General features: G+C 36.4%; 1 long non-coding RNA gene across 1 annotated transcript; it reads left to right on the forward strand.

Annotated features, from left to right (window-relative positions):
• Positions 1–2,912: 2,912 nt before the first annotated feature.
• LOC118763889 lies at positions 2,913–5,570 on the forward strand. The gene is made up of 2 exons (XR_004999648.1): positions 2,913–3,324; positions 4,963–5,570. It is a non-coding gene; the product is annotated as an uncharacterized LOC118763889 (long non-coding RNA).
• The last annotated feature ends 956 nt before the right edge of the window (positions 5,571–6,526 follow it).

Here is a 6,526-nt window from a genome sequence, read left to right on the forward strand (position 1 = left end):
GAGGAAGGCATTTGAAGGGCACCACATTCAGTAACCTGATGCACACTGAGTAGATGAATGGTTTGTGGTGGGTAGCTCAAGTAATGTACAAGGGTCAGCAAGTAAAGTGAGAATTAGTAATGACTTCATCGATAAATTTAACAAGAAGTTAGGAGTCCATCAATGTTCAGTCCTCAGCCCTCTCCTCTTTATCATAGTCCTACAAGTCATTATAGTGGAGTTTAAGACTGGCTGTCCATGGGAACTCCTATATATTGATAATTTAGTTCTCAGAGCTGAATCCATTGGGGAATTAAGGAACTGAGAGGCTTAATGAGTAGGAATACAAAGCAGATATAAAATAATAATAATGAAATTCTATGTTTAATTTTTCCTACTATCCCTTCCTTTTATATCAGTCACAAATTTTGGCCCAAGGCCAGTGATTTCAGGAGAGGGGGTAAGTCAATTACATCAACCTCAGTACTCAATTGGTGCATATTCTATCGAGCTGAAAGGATGAAAGGCAAAGTTGATCTCAGTAGCATTTGAACTCAGACCTTAGAAAGGATGAAATGCCACTAAGCATTTTGTCTGGCATGCTAACCATTCTGCCAGCTTGCTGCCTTATCCCATACTTTTATATCAATGATTCTCAAGTATTCAACTATGCCTCTCCTGGTCTTGATGGTGTTACATACCTGCTTCTCAAACGTGGTGGGTACTTTCTTCTGCACCAGCTTTCACTCTTCTTTCAGTTCTGTCTTAACAACGGTGCTATTCCGGAGCAGTGGAAAACTGCCAGTGTCATTCCTCTGTTCAAAAAGGGTGACCACATGTCACCTGTCAACTATCATTCACTCAGTCTGACTGGCTACATTACCAAACTGATGGAATCCTGTGTCAGAGAAACACTCTGAAACTTCTGGAATTCTCACAGACTTATCCAGCCCTCACAATTTGGATTTATCCGTAGTTCCAGCTGCTGTAACCAACTTATCAACTATCTTGAAGACATCATGTGGGTCACTGATGGCAGCTCATGGGTGGATGTTGTTTACCTTGACTTTGCTAAAGCTTTTAAATCTGTGCCAAACAAAAGACTTATGGCAAAACTCTCTGCAATGGGTATGAAAGATGATCTTTTTAACTGGTTGGAATCCTTCATTCTCAGCTAAAAAGAGGTAGTCATGATTTGTGGACAGCATTCTTCACCCTATGAGATGTCATCTGGTGTACCATAGGGATCTGTTCTTGGTCCCCTTTTGTTTGCTGCATACATTAATGACATAGATGCCAACTTGAAGAATGCCACAGTGCTGAAATATGTAGATGACATCAAGCTGTACCTTGAGATAAAACAGATAGATCTTTCCTGCAATAAGACCTAGACACAACAATGGATCATGGACTGGCAACTCAAACTGGCTGTGGACAAGTGTACCACCATTCATTTTGGGAGGAAAAATCCAGCATCCACATACTCTCTCTACAACTCTAATATCAAGAAGTCTTCTTGTGAACATGATCTGGGTATTACTGTCAGCAGTAATTTGCGCTGGACAAAGCACATCTCTAAAATTGTCAAGAAGGCCAAATGTGTCTTGGCATAACTCAGCAAGACCTTTGTCAGTTGCTCTTCAGCTATCTATTAAAAGCTGTATATGGCTATGGTGCAGCCACACTTGGAATTTACATTACCAGTCTGGAACCCCTATCTTGCTCAGAACATTGGCCTCCTGGAAACTGTTCAGACGTGCAACCATGTGAATATCCTCCATCAGGCATCTACCATACTCTGAATGCCTTGCTTCCTTGGGCATAGATACAGTGAAGCTCCAATACTGGCAACTGCCTTAGTAAACATCCACAAAATTATTAACATCATGCCAACAACCACATTGAACTCCTTTTTCAGCTCCTTGTGTCCAACACACACGGGCATGCCTACAAAGTCAGCAAACAGCACAGCTCCCATGACTTTCGGAAATATTTTTTTCACACTCAGAGTTGCTGAAGCATGGAATAAACTACTTGTATCAGTTGTTGGTTACTGAAACATTGCATCAGTCAAAACTGCCATGCTTCCTGAAATTCACCAACACTACACCTGATATTCCCACTCCATATGCATGCACACATGTATATCATGACTCTTACACTATTCACTTTCCTGACTTTTGTACATAATTCTATGTACTGTACATGCACCTTTGATGAGTTGTGGTGCACCTGAGCACTATACATAATAATTTCATTATTATTAATCGCAAATTTGAAATTGCTATTCCTATTTTATGATCGGTACCTCTGATTTTCTATTTCAATCGCAAACTCTGTATGTGACACAAAGACAATTATCTCCATAAAATATATCCGAATAAATCAACTGACTTACTCTAGCCACGTGTCAACACAGAAATAAAATCTTTTCTGCCACAGATACAAGGCCTTCAATTTGGGGGAAGAAATTAATTGACCCTATAACTCAATTGGTACTTATTTCATCAACCCCGAGAAGATAGAAGGCAAAGTCGACTTCAACAGAATTTGAACTTATAACGTAAAAACTTTTAAGTAGAATTCTGAAATTTTAAGCTAGAAAATCATATCAATGGGAAGTAACATTTAATGATGAGTGTCACCACCCAAGGGAGACTATCGCTAAAAGTGTAAACATGGCTTCACCACCGCATCATGACCGGACGACTAAATCACTGGAAGACGACGATGAAGACGAATTAGACAGAGTTGAACTCATGTTAAAACGGGCTGGTTGCCTAGAACTTCATTATAAAGTACAGGAGTGCATGGGTGAGCATAATGACTGGCGCAAATGTCAACAAGCTTTGAAAGATTTTAAAGAATGTTTTAACGTAGCCAAAAAAGAGGACACCCAATGACGGGAATTTCCAGTTAGTATTTTGTAAGTATGCAATTATATGATCTTAATCGTATCCGGTCATATACACGTATAGACACAAGCTGTGCTTGTACATGCGTATAAGTATCGGAAATTAAACTTCTTTTCTTCAGTAGTAATTAACGTATATTTATGCATTATCTTACAAATAGAAATCAGGACGCACATGTTAACTTATGTGACCTCTGTATCATTAAATCAAATTAAACTTGTAATTCTGTTATATTTTACATGATTTGTTTTATAATTATAGTCGAACAGGCTAGAATAGATGGGAATAAACAACTGTATTTATTTCTTGACCGCTGTTTTATTTTATCAATACCCGGAAAGATAAAATTCGACCTTGGTGGGATTTGAACTCAAAACGTAAAGGGACACAACTATATAATCACAGTGATATTGCTGCAGTGTGTTTGCAGGTAGATAAAGACCATATTTTCAGTGAAACCTTCTATAGTGGTATTTTTGTTTTAAATTTATTCTTATCGTAGTAACCATTATGATACGCATACTATTGTATGAAAATTGTGTGCTTGCAAACGACTGGGTCTGTGTAAGGTGACTACTATTCCGATGAAGTAGTACGTCTACTGAAAGTTATTGCATTAAAACACTTCTAAGTATTTCGACAAGCCTACCAAGGAGTTTCTACTCCAGACATAGGGGACTTACCAGACAAGTACATATCCGAAATTATTAGATGTTGCTAATCATAAATCGGGTGACGACACTAACATAATCATTTAACAAGCATAACACATAATACAGAGTTGTAAATCGGTGAATTATATAACTCGTTGATATTATTAGAGGTAAGAATGTTAGCTAAAAATGCGTACAATTTCTGTTTTATTTTGCATCCATTTTGTGAGAATTAAGGGCACCTGTTATCCTCGCGGGCCTTCGACTTTTATATTTCAGCAGTAAGTAAGGAAACAGAATTAAAAGAAAATGTTTTTAAAAATGTCAAAATTTCAATCGGATTTTATTTGAATAAATCTTTAGATCCGGCAGTTTTAAATTTGGAACCCCATTTTCACACGAAATACTTAACAGTGATGTGGAAAAAACAGTAGTAACTGCTTTCAGCTGAGCAATCTATCAAATAATGACATTGGAATATTTCCTGCACTTAACTATATGCTCTTTATGCTGAAGGTACTCTTGGGGGAATTTTCCACTGTTAAAACTTTTCGGCATTGGCTAACAACAATAAGTTTTTTTTTCAATTGAGCAGCCTAAGAACATTAGATTATGTTACAAAATTTTTATATAAAAGTGTCATTCAGAAAGTCCAAAAGTGCTGCATTCAGCAGGGTGCAACAGGTTGCCTATGCTTGCTCAAATTGTTAAGGAAAGTCTGAGATAGGCACTATATGATCAGAGCTGGAACTCAGCAACAACGTCAGTTCATGCATGCTTATGTAAGCATACAAAAGAAGAGAGGTTTCTGAAATTATAGTAATATCTTGTTCAAGCCCACAGGTTCATAAGACTAGAACTTATCAAGGTTTCCTTGGTATTTAAATGAACGATATTACAAGACTCCACTCTGAATGAGATGTCTTTCCATTGCAGAATTATCCTCGAGCTACTCTTGATTCTCATTTCCAGTCGAATGGACTAGATCAACATAAAATGATGTGCCTTATTCAAGGACATGATGTGTTGCCTAGTCTGAGAGTCAAACCCACAATATGATTGTAAGACTAACCCTAACTTTCATCTGATTGATATAACTGAAGTATTTACTGGTTCTACACATGCTTGTAATTAATAGAATATTCTTGTTTGGTTGATGCAGTGAATACTACTCCATGTTCATATTTTTGTAGGAGAACTGTATTTAAACTTTGAGTATCAACTTCAAATAGCGATCTGGGGAAGCTGGCTGGGGAATTAGCAGTTTAATTGTGAGGAGTATGGCTGATCTGAAGATCATCTATGATGCTGCAACAGTGATAATAATGTCTTATAAAGTAGCAAATTTGGGGATAGGGGTATATTCGATTTAGTCAATCTCACAATTTAAATGGCACTAATTTTTATCATTTCAGAAGGAAATTTTCTAGAAGTTGATTCCAATGGAATTTGAACACAGAACTAAATACCACAATCTTTCTGTCAATTGATTGTGTTACTCACATCCTCATAATAATTATGGTAATGATTTCTAACAAATCCACAAGACCTCAAATTTTGTATGGGCACCAATTATAGAAAGCTGAAGAAATTTTCTTCTAAAAGACAGATTAATTTACAAGATGCGGTGCTTATTCTGAAACTTCTTCATCAATTGAATCAACTATTGGACTGTATCTTATCACCACAACTCTAAAAGGATGAAAGATCAAGTTACATCCATTCCTCCTGCTAATAATAAAACTTGCAGATTTGATATGTATGTTGTACTATAGACTGTCTACAACAGTCTCATAATCATATAAAAATCTGAGATAGGTAAAATTTTACAAGAAATTTTGTATATGTCTTGTTTTCTGACAGAATAATGTCTGAAATTTGTGTCATTGCAAGAGGTGTGAAAACTGTTTACAAGTGGAAAATCAGGGAATTTTTGATATTGTTTTGCTGTTACTCTTCACTCGTTTATTAAAAAAAAATTATAAATTAAAAAAAAAATAAAATAAATATATTTTTTCCAATCTTGGGTTGTCAAATGTCTTTATTCCTCTTTATTTATAGATTTGACTTTCAATAGTTTAAATAAGTTAAAATATTTAAAAGAATCCCAACAGACTGATGGGCAACTCTTTAGAAAGAATTGGTAATCATCATCATCCAGGTCAAGTGATTTACTTGAACCAATATAACTCTTCTGTGAGAGGTGTGAGGTGTCCCAATTGAGTGATGAAGCATGAATGTCTGGCCAGAGTTTTAGTCATTTTGTTCTTTCGCTAGCTGAAATGTCTCCTCTATGTATATCATGATTATGTATGATAGCAGTAGTTTATTGATCCAGTCTATTGAAAGTTTTGTGTCTGTTTATCTACTCAGCATCGGGTAATATTCGCCATTGACTCAATAAATTCATCTGTCAAAATACTTCACATCTATTATGCTGCGTCCTATGATTTCAATATACCCTGGGTTACATGCTATTTAACCCTTAGCTGGGACCCTAACAAGTGCTGCTACTCCAAATCAAAGTAAACCTAGGAAGTGGCTAAGAGATGGCCCCACACTCCTTAAAACTCTGGAACTCTTGAACCAGTGTCCCACTACCAGATTCAGTTTAGAGTCATAGAATTTGTCTCTTTCATAATTGAATTTTTCAATAATAATTTCTTAAATAGTCATGAATCCCAATAATTTTCATCAAAACAACACGAGGGTAAGGTTTTGGTGTTATGTACATTCTTTATATATCCATCAGCAGATCTGTGGTTTGGGTGCATGTTAAACCAACTTCTTGCATACTATATGTCTTGGTCAGAGCAAATATGGAGTTCCATGAAAACTATTTCTAATATCAATTTCTGACACAATTTTGACTCACAACAGGATAAAACAATTTCTATCTCGGCCTATACCCCTCAGCCGGAGCTACCTGATGGACAGAAAGACTGATTTTATGACACCTTCTTGCAGACTACCTTGTTG

Source organism: Octopus sinensis, linkage group LG6, assembly GCF_006345805.1.
Source record: "Octopus sinensis linkage group LG6, ASM634580v1, whole genome shotgun sequence".
Lineage (NCBI taxonomy): Eukaryota > Metazoa > Mollusca > Cephalopoda > Octopoda > Octopodidae > Octopus > Octopus sinensis.